Source organism: Typopeltis vanoorti, chromosome 7, assembly GCF_054136105.1.
Source record: "Typopeltis vanoorti isolate ZY-2024b chromosome 7, IOZ_Tvanoo_1.0, whole genome shotgun sequence".
NCBI classification, from domain to species: domain Eukaryota; kingdom Metazoa; phylum Arthropoda; class Arachnida; order Uropygi; family Thelyphonidae; genus Typopeltis; species Typopeltis vanoorti.
This window is the reverse complement of record NC_143555.1, coordinates 16,454,101-16,477,087: the sequence shown is the minus strand read 5'-3', so window position 1 is coordinate 16,477,087 and position 22,987 is coordinate 16,454,101. Positions and strand designations below refer to the sequence as shown.

Sequence of the window (22,987 nt, the reverse complement as noted above, 5' to 3'; positions counted from 1 at the left end):
ATACCCTGACTTACGCGAATTCGGAGTTACACGGTTTCTTATATGTACGTATTCCCGTCCCACTTCACGCCTCACCACTAGTCGTATCTTTCAGGCGCTGGCTGCATTCACCAGTGTCGAACATGCTGTGAACAAGCACCAACGTGTTTCGCGTGATCTCCATTCATACACGATTTTTAAAGTCTACAAACCTTGCGAGTGTTTAATGTTATGTTCTTGATAAAAATTTTATCACATAAAAAATAATAATGTCATCGTTATTATTTTTTTATGTGATAACACTAAGACCACAGTAAGAACAATCATAAAAAGAAAGGTTCACAGATTTTGTAGGACATAGATTCTAACGAGGAACAAATTGTAGCCACAAGGCAAGGAATAAAAAAATCATTAGCTTGCTATGAAGAAATTTTGCGTGACAAGAAAAAGACATTATGCCGTCAGACAAATCTATTAGATTTTATGAAACCAGCGACATCAAAATAACTTTTTTTTTATGTACGAGAAACTACAATTATGATTATATTTCTTAAAAATATAGGTGTTTTTGTAAACCTTTGGTCCCAATTGTATGTTTGTATATATAAATTGCATGCAAAATTATATCCCGAGTTACGCGAATTCGACTTATGGCGCTTTTTTGTAGGACAATGAGTATCACTCTTTTCATCCATGTACCTGGATGTGCATGTTATTATCAAAACTTTGTGCTAATGAACATATCCTGAATTGATTTGAATTACAACTTAAAAGCCAGTGTATATCTATAATAAATTTAGTTTAATCCTTTATACAAGTGTAAGCAAATAAAGTTTGCGCCTGAAAATATCTTCAGGCCTGGGATAAGGTAGTGCAACACCAGGCAACTCTGAGCAAAGGTGAACCAAGCTCTCATCACTCCTTGTCTCAGTATCTCCCATAATGCAAAGCACATCTCCTTGCAGAGGCGCAAACTTTGTTTGCTTACACTTGGATAAAGGATTAAACTAAATTTATTATACTCTAACCAAGGGAAAAATAAACTTTCAACAGTGTATATCTCAATTGTGTGTTCTGCAGATTACTCGTTTTGTGTGATGAAAAGCCCTGCTACATTACCCTCAACTGAAAAGTCTCTATGAAGGTATCCAAGTCTTTATAACCAAAAAGAAGTTACATCGGAAGCAAAGACTTTAAATTGCGTGGTAATTACAGATTACTATTATTCTAAAGCGCTTGCTTTCTTTATCAAGCAACAATATAAATATTAACGTTATATTTAAAACCAATTTGAAATTTCATAATTTTTACTCACTACACATTAGTTAGCAAGACACATTTGGTAATAATTATATTATCACTGATATTTTCATTATGAAGTACAAATATGATCTTGGAAGTCCGTGAAGTCCCTTGCGGAATCAGATCAGCTATTCTTTACACTATCGCTCCTGAAATATACTAAAAATCATTCATGATGAGGAAAAAAAGTGAATATACTGTTTCCATGGGCAACACAAGGTTCTGCATTTAGTAGCTAGATTATAATACCTTAACTTCTATTTCCAAATAAATGCAAATTTTTTAAATTTTTAATTTGATGCTTTCACATAGAATGACCTAATTACTGAATTCTGGTTGGAAAGATTCTAATTCAATTCAATATGTATGGAGAAAAAACATACGTTACAGCAATTACTTACTTACAATTAAGGAAAAAACACGATGTTTCAACTTCTATATCAAGGTCATCACTAGAAAACAAATATAAAAACACAAATTACTAACTTCAGGTAATACTGCTTGGGACCACAATACATCCCCTCTACTCACCATACTGTCATTCTGTCTAAGAAGATTAGGAGTGGTTTTTATGGCAGGTCTTCTGGATTTTAGTCTATTAGATAAAGCATCTGGGATAAATTCACGTGTTGGAAGGTTTTGGTTGTTTAAAATTCTTTTATATTCACGAAGCAAGGCTTCCTGCCGTCGCAGTTCCGAAGGAGCAATATGGCTCAAAGTGGAGAGCATTGTAAGGGTGTACTCATAACGCAACCCGTTATTAAATGCAGAGTGGAGTTAAGTTGAGCATCTAGTTTATTGACATGGTAACTTTTGAGCCAGACAGGAGCACCATGCTCTGTTGCACTGTAAACTAAATCCATGCCAGTGCACTTCAAAGTTGTGGCAATTGAACCCCATATAGTACCACAACGCTTCTGAACTATGTTATTTCTGGTGCGAACTTTGGCAGCACTATTAATCATATGCTATTTATATGACAGAGTTCGATCCAGAGTTATTCCCAGATATTTAGGTGTCGAATTAAACGAAATTAATGTTCCATAGCATATATCTCTGGTTTTTGATTTACAAGTCTATTATTAAGGTGAAAGCAAAATCATTTGGTTTTACCAGAATTTGGTGTTATAGTTATTATGGTGTTATAATAAGAGTACATTCTTCTTTTCAACTTCTGTTGTATCACTACTCATCTCATTTATTCATTTTTTAAAGATTTATATATATATATATATATATATATAAATGGTCTGGTTGGCCGAGTGGCTAGAGTAGCCGCTCTCCAGCCAAAAGGCTGCAGGTTAGAATTCTGCCTTGAGCATGGATGTTTGTGATTGTCTGTGGAAATACCAGTGGTAGTTGGCAATAGATGCCGTTGGTGTAGTTGCAGCCAGTTGGCAATTGAATGGTGGAGATGGAGTTGTAGAACAGGTGTCCTCCCTCGATGAGTCTTTGAACTCCCTGGAGGTGTCAAATAATAATATATCTCCTACACATGACAGGCTACAGAAACTACAACACATGAAGATATGGATACAGTAGTAAGGAGATTACAGTTAAACTGTTAGAAGGATTCTGGATAGCCACTGGTCATGTTATAATCAACTTATAAGAAAGGAGAGGAATGACGGATGCCAGTTCAGTGGAAGAGCATCCACAGTACTTGAAAAAGATATCAGACAGAAACAGACCCAAATACCTGGTAAAGTAGACTGACGGAATCACTAGGGATGTTTTTGTGCACCATCCAAACACAAAAACTGTATTCTAAGTTAGGGAAGATTTGACGTCTCTTGATGGAAATGTGAAAAGCAGCATTTGAGTGAAAAAAGAAGACAAATTTTTCAGAGGCTGATGAGCTTAGGCTCAGGAAAAACAAAAGGTAAACATCAGTCCAAGAAGAGAGATGTGATACTGTCTAGTAATTTGTATTATCAAAATGCAAAGGAAGATGAACTGAGATTCTCTACAAGAAAAAAGGCAAGGCTGAGTTTTGGAAGCATTGAAGGTGCTATGTTGAATAGCAGGAAAGTCCGTGTTCACATCATGTGTTGCTGAGGCTCCCATAGTGTGGTGTACATACATTGCTGTATGATGTACACCTACATTTTGCTTGCTCATTTGAAAAACTTTCCAGTGCAAGCTTTTTCAAATGAACTTTTTTTTCTCTATAACATGCAGCAATCAACCAAAAAGAAAGACTGACCACCAAATTATAAAAAGTGAAAAGTAAAACCAAAGAATAGCTTTACTAGGTATTTTTTCTCTTACTTCACTGAGCAGACCATATTAGATAATCCAATGTCAAGAGTAATAACAAAAGCACAAGTACCATTCTTGTGGTAAAAAATATTACAAAAAATAGAATAGACAGTAAAGATATGTGATTGTTTAGTTGATATTTGAGACTCAGTTAAAAAAATAGAACAAGTCAGTGGTAAATAATGTTGAAACAGTTTTGTTCACAGTATTTTTGATTTTTATAAGAGAAAAGAATAATATCTGCTGAAATGATGTTCATGTATTATTCAGAGAATAATGCATGAACAGCAATAAAATAGAGAAAAAAGAAATAAGAAAAGTTATGTTATTGTTGACAGTGATGTAAAATCTCGTGGTGAAAAACAGAAATATTTTTCACCTATATTGATTTTACAATGGTCATTAAAATACATACAATTAGAAATGCATGTAACCTACTGTAAGGTAATAAATTTTGTAATATAATGTTAAAACAACTGAATGTAGAACCACAAGCAATTGTAACTAAAAAAGCTCAGACAGGATTAGGCTAGTAAGCTGAAGGTCAACAATAGCCTCAAAGGTCACCAGATTATGAGTTTTGCCTTATCGCTGACACTTACCTAACGTAAACGTGGGTGATGAGGGTGCTTCCAGTAAATCCTGGAATTTGTTTGGAGGGATGCAAATGATATATTGTCATCTGGGCTGTTGCCGCTAGAGGGATTCGTAGTGTGTAGTGTTAGTTAAAGCTCCGGATAAGATAAGTATTATTTTCAGTTATCGTTGATAAATTTATTTAATATTGATTGATTTTGTTTGCCTTGCATCTCTTAGTGCATCTTTTTGTGTGTTATTGGCGTGTTATAATTTATAAGTTGATAAAATACGTTGCAAGTAAGTATGGCTCCAGTCCGAAGGAAAATGGTGGCCAGTAATGATGGTTCGCCATCTTTATCAAAGGACGGTAGTATAAAAGAGATGATTCAGTGTACTAGCTGCAAAATGTACGCTTTGCGGAGTGCAGTCGGAGTGTGGTTCGATGATAATAAAGGAGTAAATGTGTAGAAAATGTAGGGAGAATGAGAAATTGAAGAGTATTTCGGATCGTGAGTGTGTGATATTTTTGTCAAACTTCAAAATGAAGAAAATAGGGATATGACAAAAAATGGCGAGGTTGTACCAGAGAATTGTGAGAGTGTGAATGATGGTTTTACTGAGAATAAAAAAAAAAAGATGAGATAGACGCAGTGAGTGAGATCGCGTTGTTGAATGGTGTGATACAAACGGCAAAACAGCAGCTACAGCGTATGAGCAAAAGTCGACTGAATCAACCAGCCAATAATAAAAAGTATGACAGGAAAAATAGACATATGAGTGTGAACGTGAACAAAATGAAGGATAGAGTGCTGTATGGAGACTTGTTAGTACGAGGTGCGATAGTAGAGGATTTGACAAAATCGTACCAACCTGGTGCCACCATAAAGGATGTAACTGAGTCTATTAGAGAGCAAAAGGAAAGGGTGAAAGAAATGATTGTTGTGGCAGGTACGAATGATTTGAAAGGAGACAAAATGGAAATGATAGAAGACCTGAATGAATTGTTTGAGGTAGCAAAAGAAAAGAGTGAGAGAGTTAGAATGATTAGTCTTTTGCCACGGTATGACAGTGAAATGTTTAAAAGGAGGGCCATAATTGCGAATGACTTTATGCGTGGGTTAAGTATGACGAGTGGTGTGGAATTTGCGGACATATGGAGTGAGTTTGATGGGCGAAAGGATTTATATAAGATGGATGGCTTGCATTTGAATGGTTACGGTGTAAGAAGACTTGAGAAAGTGTTGCTGAATGTGGTCGATGTGCAAATTCAGGGAAACTAGATTTATTAAGGGGGGGGGGAGTAGATATACAGTCCTTAGGGAGGCAGTTGAATGTAAGAATGAATATAATATGCCCGAGCAAATAAGGACAACAAATCAGAGGGGATAGTTAATATAAGGCATCAAGGTAGGGTTGGGGCTAATGGGGGTCTTAAATTCATGTACACTAATGCTAGGAGTATTAGGAACAAGAAGGAAGAGTTTTTGGCCATGGTTGGCACTTCCAGACCACAGGTTATTGGTATTAGTGAAACATGGCTGACTGTAGATGATATAGCTAGTGGGATTGAATGTGATGGGTATAGTGTGTTCAGGAATGACAGAGAGAATAAAATGGGGGGGAGGAGTATTGTTGATAGCTGATGAGCTCCAGCCAAGGAGAATAGAAGTTGAATTGCAGGATAGAGAAAAAAGCACATTTGAGGCCATTTGGTGTGAGATTGTGGCTAGCAGAACTAAATAAAACAATTGGTGGTGCTATAGACCAGGTGATGGAAAAGATGGTGGTGACAGTATGCACAAGCAAATAGAAGAAATGTATGGAAGGAGGGTGATTTTTATGGGAGATTTCAACTATGGTCGCATCGATTGGAGTGAGGAGAGGACACACAGGAGGAAGGAATTGGATTTTATGCGGTTATTAAGGGATAACTATCTGCGACAGCATGTAATGGAAAATACTAGGGGTCAGAGAGTGCTTGACCTAGTAATTACATCTGAGGATTTGGCTGTAACAAGTATGACCACATTCGCACCAATCGGTGAGAGTGATCATAGGGTCTTGACTTGGGAGGTGGCTAAAGGTGTAGAATTTTCAATTAAGACAGGGTACATATGGAATTATCGGGCTGGAAAGTATGGCAAGCTTAGGAGTTTGATTGATTCAGTGCCATGGAATGTACAACTGCAAGGACTAGAAGTCGATAGTGCATGGGAGGTAGTTAAAAAGCGTTTGCATGAAGCAATGGCTGACTGTATATCTAGAGTCCGAATAATAAATCAAGTAGGGGTTAAATGAATGAATAACACCATTAAGCTTGAGCTGCAAAAAAAGAAACAACTATGGAGGGAATTTAAGGAGAAAGGTGACCGGAAGGCACACGAACGGTAACGAGTGTGGTAAGAAAAGCAAAAAAGGATTACGAAAGAACATTGGCCATGCAGGCTAAAGAAAATGAATCCTAAACAGTTTTTTAGATATGTAGCAAGTAAAAGGAAAAATGTACACGGCAGAATGATTTTAAAGAATGCCGATAGTAGGGAGGTATCTGAATCAGAGAGCACTTTGCAAGAATATATCATCCAGGTGTCGACATTGCAGAAACGAATGTACCAGTAGATTATATGGGAATTGTGGTGAATGAAGTGGAGGTGAGTAGTCTATTGCATAACCTCAATGTCAATACATCTGTGGGATTGAATAGTATACCAGCTCGTGTTGTACGAGAAGAAGCTAAAGAATTGTCAGTACCCTTGACCATTTTGTTTAATTTGACTCTCGGGTCTGGGTTAGTCCCGAGCGGGTGGAAAGAGGGGGAAAATAGTTCCACTGCATAAAGGTGGTTCCAAGACTGCTGTTGTAAATTACCGCACAATTAGCATATCAGGAATCATTGTCAAGGTCTTAGAGAAATTAGTCAAGAAAAGAATACAGGATTGGATAGATGAAAATGAGATATTGTATGGGGGACAACATGGTTTTGTGAAGGGTAGATCATGCCTCAGTAACTTGCTCACGTTTTATAACACAGTGGCGGCTGAACTGGATAGGGGTAATGGGTTTACAGTAATACTACTGGACCTTGTCAAGGCTTTTGATAGGATACCACATAGAACCCTAATTAGTAAACTGGAGCAGATGGGGATAGATATAGGGTTGGTAAGATGGATAGGAGGGTGGTTGAAGGAGAGATACCAGAGAGTGGTTTATTCACGAGTGGAATCTAAAAGACGGCTTGTGACTAGTAGAGTGCCACAGGGCTCTGTTCTTGGACCACTGCTTTTCAATTTGTTCATCAATGATATAGGAAAGGATTTGAGAGGAAGTGTTCACTTGTTTGCTGATGATGCAAAGTTGGGTAGAGCAATTATGAGTGCACAGGATGTCAAAATTTTACAGGATGATTTGGATAGTTTGGAGGACTGGGCTAGGAAAAATGGATGTCAATTTAATGTGCCAAAGTGTAAGGTTATGCACTTTGGGGTGAAAAGAATAGCAGCAGTATATCGCATTGGTGGAAGCGTACTCCAGGAGATTGATGAGGCCAGGGATTTGGGAGTGTTGGTGGATAGGGAATTGAAATTTAGGGGGCACATTGCAAAAGTGACTAAAACACCTCACCAAATCACTTGGCTTCTGAAAAATAATTTAACATGCAGAGCCAAACAAGTTGTTGTTCCTCTGTATCGAGCCTTGATCAGACTCCATCTGGACTACTGTTCCCAGTTATGGGCATCAGGGTTTTTTCGTGATGGGGAGGAAGTGGAGAGGATCCAGAGACGAGTGACCAAGATGATAGCAGGTCTGGGGAATGAACCTTATGAGAAGGTTGAAGATTTGTGGGCTGCAGAAATTGGTCGATAGGTGAAGGAGGGGTGATATGATTGAGACATTCAAATTACTGAAGGGTTTCTATAAGATTGATCCAGAAGATATTTTTGAAAATATGACTGGTGGTGGGAGGCCTAGGGGCCATGAATGGAAGCTGGGCAAGAGCATGGATGATAAGGGTGTTAGAGCCAGGTTTTTTACTTGGAGATTAGTGAATGAGTGGAATAAGCTTCCAGAGTCTGTTGTAGGTGCTACGACTGTGAATGAGTTCAAGGCAAGGTATGATAGATACTGTGTGAATGTCGAATAGTTGTTCTTGACTTGATGTTAGGGCCTCCCTCGATGAGTCTATTGACTCCTTGGAGTTGCCTGGAACAATAATAATAATATAAAAGGTGGAGAGTGAGGGACGAAAAGGCTCTCTTGTATTTTTGTTCCTGTGGCAAGCTTTTCGAGGAGGCATGGTCCCACAAGCAAAATTTCTGGAGATCATTGGGAGTTTGCTGGCAGTATTACAAGATATCCTTCCATGAAATTCTTCGATGAATGTACCGATCGACGTGTGTGCTGATTTGTAGCAGCCGGTGAAGTTCCTAACATCGATGAAAAAAATGCATTAAAGTTACGAGGAAGGAATCTGCAAGATGACAACCACTGGATAGTGCCCAATCACAGCCAATGCTCAAGAAAAAGAAAGGAGCCAGTGGAATTCACCCTTAATCCTTTTGGATTCAGGACTGTACAATGAAATAGTGAGCTTGAAGTAGATTGCTTTATGTTAATAGCCTAGATTGTGACGACTGACTAATTCGGAGTTGCTTGAGATAAAATTGATTTAATGGTTATTAATTGATTCTGTGTAACTAATGCATAATGTGTTGAAGAGGTCAGAAAGCTGTAATGAGAGCAAGTTTATGTGTGCTAAGATCCATCCACGTGTCTATTATGTTGAGTGTGAATAATTTCTTTGTCTAATTGAATTGTTTTAGTTCAGTTTTTATACCACATAGTATTTTTGTTTTTTATAAGAGAAAAGAATAATATCTGCTGGATTAATGTTCATGTATTATTCTTTTACGATTGTTTTTACTTTTATTATTGTTTCAGTGAATGTGTGGAAAATCAAGCATGTGATATGCACTATTTCCTTTGTACATTAATTGTCTTAGTTAGAATAAACATGTTTGGTTTTGTTAATAACTTGCCTGATCTTTGTTAGCCAATGCACTGTCTCATAAAAGCAAATCAAACCTGTGTGTGACCTAAGTAAAGTAACAGCCACAACTGACTAATTCGGAGTTGCCTGAGATAAAATTGATTTAATGGTTTATTTAATATTTCCTTTGTACATTAATTGTCTTAGTTAGAATAAACATGTTTGGTTTTGTTAATAACTTGCCTGATCTTTGTTAGCCAATGCACTGTCTCATAAAAGCAAATCAAACCTGTGTGTGACCTAAGTAAAGTAACAGCCACAACTGACTAATTCGGAGTTGCCTGAGATAAAATTGATTTAATGGTTAATTAAACGTGCTTAGTTAAATTATTCTTTTGTATCTAAGGGAAAGATAGAAAATTCTTTTACATGATCCTTAATGGTGCAGTTGTTAAAAAAATAAATTTTTAAGAATTAATACATTTGAATTATAGTAGATTTGGTCACAGCCAGAGGCTTTTCCTAAGTCTATGATACTAACATGTGTGAGAATATATTTACAGCCTTGAAAGGAAGGGGGGGGGGGTAAAGCTAAGTAGATTACGAAAGGAATAAAGCCAAATAATAGTATTGTATGTGAGTTTGAGATTGGAGTAAGCAACCACGAAAATTATGATGAAAGAGGGAGAAACATATAGAGTAAAGAAGAAACATCATAAACAATATAATAAACAATAAATTCCAAAACGTTACAGTGATATTTCCATACTCCTTCAGGATATAAATCTACACATGGAATTTGAAACAAAAAAGGATTACCATTTAGTTTTAAGCATGATAAAAATGACTATTGCGATGGGAAAAATGGTATCCGGAGAGTTCATCGAAAAACAGTTTACCGAAAGACAATTCATTGAAGGCAATTTATCGAACGACAATTCATCGAAAAAGCAATTCACCGAATAAACAATTCATCGAAAATCAGTTTATCAAACAACAATTAATCGAAAGGCAATTCCTTGATGAGCAGTTAATAGAAAACACAATTCATCAAAACGCAATTGATTGAAAAGCAACAATTCATCAAAAATACAGTTCACCAAAAAATGAATTATAAGGCATGTGGGGGCGAAGATATGTGTGCAAATTTTTTTGTTTGTTTGTTTGTTTTGGATTATTTTGAGAGGTATATATCTTTCAGGTCACTTATATATGGTAAAGTACTATTTATCCTACTTCGTTCGGAAAGCGATTTTTTAGCAGGGCATACTGGTTGCAGTGAATGATATCCACTGAGGCGAATATAGTTGAGATGTTAAAAGAACATTTCATAAAGGGATTTCATCCTCTTGAAATTTAGCTCATATTCTAACTGTTGATGAAACATGGCTTCGTCACTGTCTTTTAGGATATGGATGGTGTAATCCTTACCAATACCTCAAGAAAGGTGAAACTGTTACAGCAGCTCTGAAGGAATTGAAGGAGGTACTGAAGGAAAAACGGTGCAAGAAACTAAGCAGAGACGTGTTGCTTTTGCAGGACAATGCACCTGCTTATGGAATCCAACAGACAATATACGACTTGGGATTTCAATATCTACCTCAAACACCATATTCGCCAGGACTGGCCCCAGGGCCGACCCTAGAAATTTTGTCGCTATGTGCAGTAGCATATTTTTCCGCCCCTTCCCCTTAAAAAAACTCTTTTAATGACGTCTTAAAAGCCATCATATTAAGCTAGGCTTCAACATCTCTGATCATAAATTCTAAATAGCAGCATTAGCTAATAAAAATTCATACATTAATGAAAAAGGATCATAAACTATATTTTTTACAGAGAATGAGAGAGAGACAATTCCTCTTAGTGTACAGTATATTAAAATGATTCGTAACGTGTTATTGTACTTTGGAATCTTTTAATTTTTAATAGAAGGGGGGGGGGGCACAAAAAGTTTGTACTCAGGTGGCACAAACCCATGGAACAGCCCTGAAGATCAGTCACTAAGAGTTGTGTAGATTCTAGTTAATTTTTAAAAAAAATTAATTGCTCTCCACATGTTTACTTGTGGCACCAAATAATGAATGAAATGATTCCAGGGGGGGGAAAAAAGTTTCTTTCCCAGGCATTAAAAAATACACAGCCTATATATTTACAAATGAATTGTAAGAATAAATTGCCAATAGACAGTTTCATTTTCTGATCATGTTATCAGGAAATGAGAAAGTTTATGCTAAGAAAGAAGATATTTATATATATGTGAAAAATATATGTATTCAAGATACCAAGTAATTTTATATAAACTTGGTTTTAATCCTATTTCCCAAGTATGCAAACAGACAATAAAGTCAAGTTTGCACCTGCAAGTAGTGCAAGTCTGAGACAACTCTTGGTAGTGCCAGTCGGGGCAACTCGTGGTAAAGGTGGATAAAGCTCCAATCACTTTTCTTAGTATACTTTATTAGTATATTAGTTTTTATTAGTTAGCTATATTATATATTATATATAATATATAATTATATATATTATATATTAGTTAGTTATTAGTATTATACACACTAAGAAAAGTGATCAGAACTTTATCCACCTTTACCACAAGTTGCCCCGGCTGCCACTACCAAGAGTTGCCTTGGACTTGCACTACTTGCAGGTGCAAACTTGACTTTCTTGTCTGTTTGCTTACTTGAGAAATAGGATTAAAACCAAGTTTATATAAAATTATTTGATATCTTGAATACATAATATACCCAAGTTAAAAAACGTTCTATATATATATATATATATATATATATATATACATATATAGTTCTGTAGTACACAAATGACAAATGAGCAGTATGTATTTAGCCTCAAGTTTACATTAGAGAAATACATGAACTTAATTAAGAAAGGAATATTAGCCACATTTTTAACATAGAGAAAGCCAAGCATTCGATATGAAATTTCTTCACGTACCATGGTGCACGAATGTCAAAAATAGACTGGACGTATAAATGCTTGTAATCTTTTTTTTTTTTTACTAAATTTAGAAAATTAAAATAAACATTGATATTTCTTAGGCAACTAAAATGAAACGAGAGTCTTCGCTTGAAATAGTAAATTGACGAAAAGAAGAATAAACATCGATATCGCCCTACCTAAGTAAACTCAAAGAGACCACATATATAAATCAGAATTACATTAGTTGGGATGTCTTTCTAAATATAAAAAATGAATTCGTTTACGGCGCCATACCATTTTTGCAGAAAATGTTGTGATATTTTCAGTTATATTGCCTAGTTAAAGTTAGTTTGCAGCTTAGCATCATTCTACATCTCTAGAAAGAGTGATATCTAGTGTTAAGGAAAAACACAATAAATTGATAATTTCGACTGACTGCCCAGGAGCCCTAAACTATCGCGAGAAAGTGCAGTTTCTGGGGTCAGCTGACCTACGGTTAAAATCTTTGAACGATAGTTGTTTCAGATGGCTAATAAACTATAGATTACTAAGTGTGTGTGTGTGGTGTTTTCGTTTTCTTCCCAACAGTAACCCTATCAGGAGGTTATTTATTGTTTATCATATGGCAATCTACATTAAGTTATAAAAGTACATTTACAAAAATCGGTACAGATATGTAAAAAGTAAAATAAAAAAAGTGTAAATGATAAATAATTACAGTAAAACAGGCAGTTACATGTTTGATGGACAAAGCACTTATAAGTTAAGATCATGTTCTCTGATCCAGTCTATAGAAGGCAGTATTGCCTCTGGGAAGTCGCTCCTTTGACCCGTATATGCGTGAAGGCTGCACTCGATGCAAATATGATGGATTGATTGGTTCGGGTGGCTACAGTCACACTCCAGTGAGGGAATTTTCCTCCACTTGTACAGAAAGCTTGCACATCTTCTATGGCGTATGAATCCTGTTCAGTGTTATCCATGTCTTTCCAATTCCACAACCAGGATACATGGGCACGCTGGCCATATGTGCAATGCACACAGGCGCCAGGATAGTAAAGGCGCCAAAGAGGAGGAAATATTTTAAAAAAAAAACGTTTTTTTAAAGTGAATTTTTTTATTGGAGGGGGGGGGGATAGGGGTGCCAACTACAGTTTTGCACACAGGCACTGGACACTACTGCTGGCGTGCCCCTGCTGGGATGTTGAGGCAGCAACTATCAAACTAAATTTCAAGTTGGGCATTAGTATTTAGGCTCCACACTCTCCACACACCATTGATTTTTAGTATTTTAATTAGTCATTCTCAGATGTTTATCTTTACGAAGAGGGGGCTTTCTTGATTTTTAAGCTATAGTGATATGTCATTATGTATAGGCAATTCAGTATTTCTGAGTACTTTGTCATATTCTCATGACAGAGTATCATTCTTCTTAGATTTGGTGGTATTATGTTGCTTAGCATTGTAAGTCAATAAACAGGAGTTGTTTTAATGGTTTCAGGTATAAGTCGCATGGTGCTGTTAAGCTGACCATCAATTATCAATGGTAGTATAGCTCCTGTATATTGTTTTTAGCGTTCATTGGCCTAATCCCTCAATCTCAATTTTCCATCTCTTGTTACTCCTAGGTATTTTAACTGACTGGCTACCTGGAGAACTTCGACCTTTGGGAAGACCGTTATGGGTTGTTTTGATTATTTGCGACAGATGTGGTGTACTTTGGACCAGCGCTTCCCAAACTGTGGACGCGGCCCCCTTGGGGCCGTTAGTTTTGTTGAGAAGTCTTAGATATAAGTTGCATTGTGCTGTTAAGCTTACCGTCAATTATCAACGGTAGTATAGCTCCTGTATATATTGTTTTCAGCGTTCATCGGCCTAATCCCTCAATCCTTGCTGACTTAGCTAGAAGGTTTACTATTTGTAAGCTTTTTTTCAGCAACATATGAGATGTGATTATTGAAGGAAAGTTTTCCCATCTTTTAAAGAATTTTTGTAGAATGCACTTAGAACTTTTACTGGATAGCTACAAGCATCACAGTTTCCATAGTGTCAATAGCAATGGGAAACCTAGAGCCTCTCCACAATTAAGAAAGAAATGCAATCAAAAATTATGAAATTAGCTCAGACTGAGATTTTAATGAGATACAACTACATATCATATTCTCTGCAGTTAAAAGAAATAGTAAAAGAAAGCTGAAATTATCACAAAGATATTTATTATTTAATATATTTAACATTTAATTTAATTTTCATCTCATAATGGAGTATCAGGGTTGAAGTTATTTCCACTGTCGAAGTTCCTTCAGAATTTTTGTAGAATACACTTAGAGCTTTCACTAGAAAGCTACAAGCATCACAGATTCCATAGTGCATCCCATATATTTATTTATTTATTTATTCTATCAAAAGCAAGCAAGCCAGAAGAACACATTCAATATTCACTTAGACATTACACAGTCATCGAAGCCTTAGACCATTCGGCCGAAGCATATTTATGCCGCAGATATTTGCATATGGAAAGACATTAGTGTGAAACCCATAAAATTCAAATGAAGAAACTTCACATATGGCATCGTCGAAAACATTTAGTTGTTTAGGAATATACCCTAAGATGTACAGGAATATACCCCAAGATATACCCTAAGATAGCAGTTTTAAAGCGATCAACCACAAACAAAACAAGAAACCAAAAAAAGTCACATCACGAAGCTGCAGACAAAAACTCAAAATAATTAACACAAGCAGAAATCTTGAATGTTTTATTTAATGCGACGGATCTTATAGCTTGATTTGATTTTTAATAATTTGTAAAATTATTAAAACTACATTTTCAACATGTCAACTACACTTTCCAGTTGTCATGGTGGATAATCAACAGCTTATAATATAATATGTATAATATAGTATAATTATATATAATATAATATAATATATATAATAATATATATGTGGAAAGTTTTTTTAACTTGGGTATACACTATGTTAAAGATACCAAGCAATTTTATAAACTCGGTTTTAATCCTTTTTTCGCAAGCAAGCATACAGACAGTTAAGTGAAGTTTGTGCCTGAGGTATTTTCAGGTATGAGGCAGCTCGTCTTAAAGGTGAAGTAAGCTCTGATCATTTTCCCTTAGTATCCCCCTCCCCCAATGATAATAATCCTCTGATGACCACAGACTTTTGAATAGTATTCTAAAATAAATGCACATTATTGCAAAAATTGAAATGTAACATAATGTATAATATAATACATATAATAATATATATAATATATGTCACTGAATAATTGTATTTCCTTAGTAATTCTCATATGATTAATTTATTATGAGTATACGAAAGTTGCTGGTAATTGCAATTACATATGAAAAATAACTGGAATATAAAAGTAGGGCAAGTTTATTACATTATACATATTATAAAAGCAAGAAACAATGCATCACTACGTAAACTGATAATGCACTACTGTAAAATAAGTCACGTAAACTGAATGAAAATGGAAGTTATTTGAAAAAAAAAAGTTCAGCAAAATCAGATAACATACATATAAGCTATATGATCCATTTACAGTGTAATATCACATCATTGAAAATCAGTCCACGCAGTTAGCCTAGCGCTTCGCAACCGTATGGCTGGGGAAGGAGTGTCCTAGGTTCGATTCCCGTCAATCACGGGAGGAGCTTAAGGATCTGCCATAGCCAAGTTAGTCGGTCTTGGTCATGGACAGCAGGGTTTTTTCCACCAGTTTATCTGGAGTTTTTCATCCCACAAGCAGGCAAACCGGTCCAGTGAACATACACTGTTTACAGTCAGGAATACTGACCCAGCCATAGGTCTGATTAGTGAGCTTTGCCAGTTCCAGAGCCCAGATAAAATTTGGGGGAGCATGAGATGGTGCCGTACCTCCCCATAAAGGGGACTCATGGCCGTGTATCATCATACAATTATTATTATTACTGAAAATCGATTAGTTTCAATACTTGGTAAATAAATTTGTTGACAAAAATGATAAATCTGTGGGTAATAGGAATTTTTATCTACGATATTGGTCTTAACATAAAGATGATAACTAAAATATTTAAATAACATAAAAAAAATATTTAAGATGCACATGCAAAAATCTTGTCTAATTTTAGTTCTTGGATAATTCTCTACAAATGATATGTGTATGTATACTTGTAAATTAATAGTAAACAGTTATGTAAATTGTATAAAAATGAAAAAAAAAAAATTAGAACCATTGGCTTATAGTAGAGGTCAATTTTTTTGCATAATCTTAAATAGTTTAAACACTTCCACATTGGGCAGGAATGAAGTCTGCTGACTTGGAAGGTAAGATACAAATTGAAGTACAGGTAACCCTTGTATAACGCGGATGTTAAGTTCCACAAGAATGGTGCGTCATATAAATCGCGTTATGCGAGACTCAAATCACATAGAAAAAGTGGGGTTAGGTTCCGAAATCGTTTTTTTCTTTTTTTTAAGATTATATAAACAATGACATATTCAGGTAATTCACGTTATAAACTAAAAAAATTATAAACTATGAAACAAATACATAGTAAAAAATTATAAAAATTATAAATTGTACGTATACTTCGTAGATGTTCTTTATTTATATATGCAATAATTCTTATTGCATACTTCGGCTGGTTTAGTTATCAATTCAAGAAGTCAGTAATAAGACCTTGCTTACCACTATGCTACAATTTTTTAAGTTCATAATATGGAACTAAGCAAATATCCAATTGTCTCGTAAATTTTCTGGAGAGCACCATTGAGAGATCATTATCCATAAAATAACTTTCTTGCCAAGTCTAATCCTATTGCTAATTTCTTTAAACTGAATTCTTTAACGGATTCATCACAATCATAATCTTTGGCAGAATTTTCTCCGCCATTTGGTTCGACATCATCTATTAATTGTACCAGTTCCTCCTCATTTAACCCCCCCCCAACCAGTCAGGATATCTATAGAAGTCCAGATAAATCTGGATACGATGCATGCTATCTGTTGAAGTTATAAGAAGTGAAATTCGGCCAGCATGTCCATTAGAAGGTGTGATAAACCTTCCCGCTGAAGAGAACAGTTAATTGGATTATTTCACGCTCATAGCCGCATCTCAGTTGTCTATAACAAGGAATGCAGTTCCTTGTTCTATGCTGGATAACTGAATCTTAGTTATATTGGATAAACTAAAAATATAGAAATTATTTTTATTTTCTCTTTTTATTGTACACAGCAATTTTAAAGCCTGGACAAAATAAAGATTCTTGCATAGTTTCTTCATTTAAATATTGCCTTACCTTGGAGCACTAATTTCATTTTTATTTATTTTTGCTAATTTTTTCTAATCGCTTACTCCACAAAACATTTTCTTTGTTCTCGAAAAAAATTAATTCATGATAATTATTTAAAATATTTGAATTATTTAAACAGGCTGCGGAGGTTGAAGATTATGTTATATTTTTGTTCAAAATCATGTTTCGAAGAATACTTCACAGATTTCCTGAAAGACCTGCTTGAGCGACTCTGCTTTATAGAGAATAAAATGAAATTCTTTAATCATATCACTAATTTTTTTTTCTTTATTTTCTTTATATTGTAATCTTCTTGGTTTCCTTGTATAATTGGTCATTACAAAATGAAAGTAACGGTTATGATTTAAATTGATATGTATATATTTTCTGCTAGTTCAGATATGCTAATTGTATCAGATGTTATAATGGCAAAAATAGTAAGGAAATAATCATTTACACTTTCCTTTCAAAACACAAAAAAAGAACATTGTAAATTCACCCAATGAAAAAGAAAATATTACATATTTTTCTTGTGTTATCTGATTTTTTTTCCTTGTAGTACAAAGAAGAAATCTCTGCCCATAAGATGGTAGAATACAAGAGGGCAAAAATCTGTAGATTGATTACATTATAACTAATAGAGAAATCATGGCAGAAAAAAATTATTTATGTAAGAGTTCTAACATCAGCAGATTTATATCTGGTAATGTTATTACTCTTGTATATATATTTTTTTCTTCCAGCTTACATGGCATTGTTAAAGTAGTTAAACCTTTCCTACCATTTACACTAAAATAAATGGACATGTTTCCCCGTGATTTATGTTTATAACAGTTGTCTTGCGAATGATTTATAAAATAAATTCTCTGAAATATCTGCAAACTGAATAAGTCTATAACCCTCCCCGCCCCACAAAAAAGTAAGATTATGCATATGCTCCTTTTCTTTCAAAAACAATTCAAATCCTCTTTTTCAAGATAATTGTGAGAAATAATTTATAATTTTTCGATAATAAAAATGAAACTGATCATTACAAATTAAGAACTTATTTTAGCATAAATACTGTATCAGCCTGTGAAAGAAATATCTATATTTTTTTCTATGTTAGGATGTCTACTAATCAACAAATGAAAACAAAACACGACATTCTTGATGTAATTCGCACTAAAGCTTGAGGCATTTTAGTGTCCCTTCTGGCTGAGTGCTCTCTCTTTTCTTTCTCAATAGCACCGAGAGTAATCTAAGCCTTTACCCTTTTCCTCCAGCTAAGAGGATTTTTTTTTTTTTCTAAGACATAGATTACTTCAGAAATAGCAACCAGCATCAGAAGTAAAAGTAAAAATATTTAGATTATTTTAAGAAAAACAAACAAAAATCTGAACTTTCTATTGTGTGGTATGCATGTAAGCAGTTTTACACGTTGAAAATATAGCATAGCATTTCTAAAATTTCAAATAATTTCAGCAGACAGTAGAACAGCTGATTTTAGAAGGCAAAGAAAGAGTAGCTAAGCCTTATTTCTTTTGTCAAAATGGTAAAATGAAGTAATTAATTTTGAATATTATCTGGAAACTTTTTCAAAACTGTAGAAATTTAGAGTGGTTATGTAATTGAATTCCAGGAGAGGGGGGCGTAAGCATTAGAAATTTTTCAAAATGAGCATAAATTTTTAATCATTCTGTATATGATATCCTTCATATTATAATTTCAACGTATCTGCGGTGGTTATGCACTGGATATTATCGTAATGAGCATCCTACAAAAAAAAAAAAATATATATATATATATATATTATGAACTGCATCCTGAATGGAGAACTATATTTCAGCTATTTAGACACAATTTTTAGTAGAGTTGGCAAATTTAAATATGGAAATAGACAACAGAATTAGCAAACTTGGTACGGTAGGAAGGAAATGAACAAAGTTTCATGGAATTAGAGAAATTATTCAAAACACTAAAATTAGCTGTATACAAGACAGTGTTCAAACCAGTTTTAAAAAATTATGGATCTGCAAGCTGGTTTAGGGGGGAAAAAAAAACTATCAGAGTCTAGAGACCGCAGATATTAGAGAGAAAGGTTAGGAGCGTAAATAGAGGGCATCAATGGCAATATCATATTAAAAACAACGATATGAGAAAAGAACTCAACATTGCTAGCATTGAACAATTTGTTAATCTCGATACATTAGGTTTTTTTTTACTGTCAGCAGCTCTTATGTCTTATCAATAATAGAAGATATCTCAAAAATGCTGATATTTTGTTGTAAATCAACTTCTTATAACACACAGAAGTATTCATTTTTACTCAGGAATTGATAAATTATTATAGTTCACCCACAAATTTGAGGTCCCTCGACACTTCTGCGCATGTCAGAAAAAGGAGAATTCATTCCAATAATAGGGTAATCAGTCTGTCTTCTGGGATATAACAATAAACAAACTCAGTTTGTTTATTATTACATGTCAGAAAATTTAGCTTTTCTTTTACGAACATTGCTGTTTTTAAAGTGTAACTATTTTGCTTGTATAACAGTTGGAAAAATGTATACGTAGAGTGTTAATACGTGCAAATACTGCGTTCTACATAAAACATTGTCACTTCACTCCATGATAAGTTTCCTTTTATTCTGTGACTTTTTAAAACAAAATCTGATTTCATGAAGTATTTTCCTTAAAGTTTCTCTTTTCCAAGGAAAATTAATTTTTTCTTTAAGCACAGGAATCAATTTCGGAACAGTTGGCACTCTTTTCTCGACCACGTAAAATTCGTGAATAGTTCTTATAACGTCAACATCAAAATCATTCAAAGTTACGGTTTCGATGGTTTTCTTTCTCTGGCGCTTTTTTTTTTAGGAAATTTAAATTTTGGCTTACCTTCACCTTTTGATTACCTACGAATTCTTTTAACAGTCACCCCCGATACACCCACACTTGCACGTTTTATTACTTGAGAAAGGGGAACAAGAAGACGGCCTTCTGACGATTCTTTTTCGCAGAATGTCAGCACATTATTCAATATTCTTTTGCAAGAGCTACTGAAACGTGTAACAATAGAACTTGTGGACCGTACTGGATCCATTATACAAATTAATAATAAAAAAATAATGCAAAAAGAGAACAACAAAAATCAAGCTAGTACTAGTACAGCGACAGACAAGAAAGCACGTGATTTCACATGTTGGCGATCAATTCGTACATCCTTCAGCATGAATCGACTATTCTTGGCACCAAGCCAAGAAGGGATCTAGAAATGGTGGGCGAACTATACTACTACTGTTTTGTCCGAAGACTACAATAAAAATGTCCATGTACCATTAAAGAAACTTTCACTTCAACAGATGCTATAATGCACAAGCCAGAAAACAGGTGGCTTTGTTTAACACTGAATACAGTAAAAAGACGTTTATGTCTATTGGGTTGGCAAATAAGTTTGTTCGGTTTATGCGTTAGTACAAGTTTACGCCACGTTATTGTGCAGTTGAAAGGCAACATTTCACATCTTTCAGGGAATTTTCGTTCGGCCTACTTCAGTTGCATGTGTGTGTGACATATTTTTAAAAATGGAAGGGAATAATGTACATTACCAGCATATTTTGCTTTTTTATTTCAAAAAAGGCAAACGAGCTGTGGAGGCCCATAAAAAATATGCAGCATATATGGGATGGTGCCTTAACAGAACGCATATGCCAAAAGTGGCTTGCCAAATTCCGTTCTGGAGAATTCAACATCAGTGATGGGCCGGTCGCCTGACCGAGGTTGATTCGAGTGTTGTGAAGGATATCGTCGAAACAAATCCATCACAAACAGTGCAGGAGATTGCTGCAGTACTGAACATATTCCACACAAGCATTGAAAACCATTTGCACAAGCTGGGATATGTTTCAAAATGCAATGTTTGGGTGCCGCATGAATTGCCTGAGGCCAATATGACTGCTCCCATATCCGTCTGTGATTCGCTGCGAAATCACTAAGAAAATGACCCATTTTTGATGCAGATGATTACGGGAGATGAAAAATGGGTCATGTACGATAACGTGGTATGTAAATGATCATGGGCACAAGTGCGAACTGCCGCAAACAACCTCAAAAGCGGGATTGCACCCAAAGAAGACCATGCTCTGTATGGTGAGATTATAAAGGTGTTCTCCACTACGAGGTGTTACCGTCAGGCAGAACAATTGACTCAAGTGGCCTGTGCAATTAGCACAAAACGTTCTGAATTGGCAAATCAGAGAGGAGTTGTCTTTCACCACAACAACATCAGACTCCACACATCGTTAACAACCTGTAGTCAATTGTTACATCTTGGCTGAGATGTTTTGTCACATCCTCTGTATTCACTGGACCTGACACCTTCTGATTACCACTTATTCCGATCATGAAGAATTCTATGAACAGGAAAACCTTCGCCAATGAGGAGGCTGTCAAAAGACACCTGGATCAGTAGTTTTTCGCCAGTAAACCTCAGGTGTTTCATAAACATAACGAAGATGAAGTTGGTGGACAGATAGCAAGAGGTCATTGATAAAGAGGGGTCAATACATAACCGACTAGTATGTATTATATATATTAAATGTGTTTCATTCCAATCTGAAAAACCGAACAAACTTATATGCAAACCCAATACTATATTTAGTAACAATTAGTGTAATTAGAGACAATTTCGAACGAAATGGAAAAACACTCTGCACTCCCAGAATATCCTGCATGCAAACAAACAGAACACATTTATTGTAGCAATATACATAGTTAAGTAAAAGGCATTTGTAACATACACTTTCAATTTTCAGTTGCAGCTAAAAATTGTGTAACAGTTGTTTATAATAATCAGTGAATACAGAAAGGCCTCAATTTATAAAAAGCAAACGTATAACTTGAAATTAGTTTGACTAGCATTTCAGAAACTCGATGTCATCCAGATACTTAAATGCTAATTTTGGATATAAAATTCTCCCGAAACTAGTTCCTACTAATATACCGAAAAACTTTGTGAAAATGCGACTGCTGGACGCAGAGGCTGCATACATCTGCTAAAAGCTAGTACCCGCCAGGGAAAAAAGGAACTTCAGACACCCAGGTGCAAACGTGATGTGTTAATATAATTTTAAATACGGAAAGAAAACACAGAGGGTTTACACTTCGTGATGAGATCAAATTATCATTGGCAAATACTAGAGTGAGACAAGGATAATTGGAATTTTTTGATACGATTTTTAAATATAGCCGGTTCACGGTCAATTCATCACCAGAAAATCCATGGCATGGACAGTTCATCGTGTGAAGAAATCGAGAGGAAAAATCATCGCGCGAATTATTCGCTAGAAAATTGAAATGATATTGCATTGATACTGGTATGTGAAAACTAAATGCACTGCAAGATATATTTCACAAAATTTAATTTTATTATGTATCTATGTATTAGTCCACGTGGTTGGCTGTGTAGCGGGTTGCTTCGCACCCTGGCCTCGGAAAGGAGTGTCCTGGGTTCGATTCCCGTTGCTGACGTGAGGAGCTTACGATCTTTCTCAGAACATAGCCAAGTTAGCTAGCCTTGGGCGAGGACTGCAGGGTTTTTCTCCCCAGTTTATGTGGGGTTTTTCCTCCCGCAAGTAGGCAAATCAGTCTTGAGAGCATAACGCT

General features: G+C 35.3%; 1 protein-coding gene across 7 annotated transcripts in view; it reads right to left on the bottom strand.

Annotated features, from left to right (window-relative positions):
- The window catches only part of LOC150104513 (RNA-binding protein 25-like), a 496,362-nt gene that overhangs the window by 455,549 nt on the left and 17,826 nt on the right, over window positions 1-22,987 (bottom strand). Inside the window, exon 2 of one of the 7 annotated variants that reach the window (XM_090395196.1) lies at window positions 1,295-1,440. The exons of 5 other annotated variants lie outside the window; for them this stretch is intronic. The gene's annotated coding sequence lies outside the window, so the exon portion shown is untranslated. Of the gene's footprint in view, window positions 1-1,294; window positions 1,441-1,686; window positions 1,797-22,987 lie in introns of those variants that run through there. One more of the 7 variants, XM_090395197.1, reaches the window with a different exon arrangement.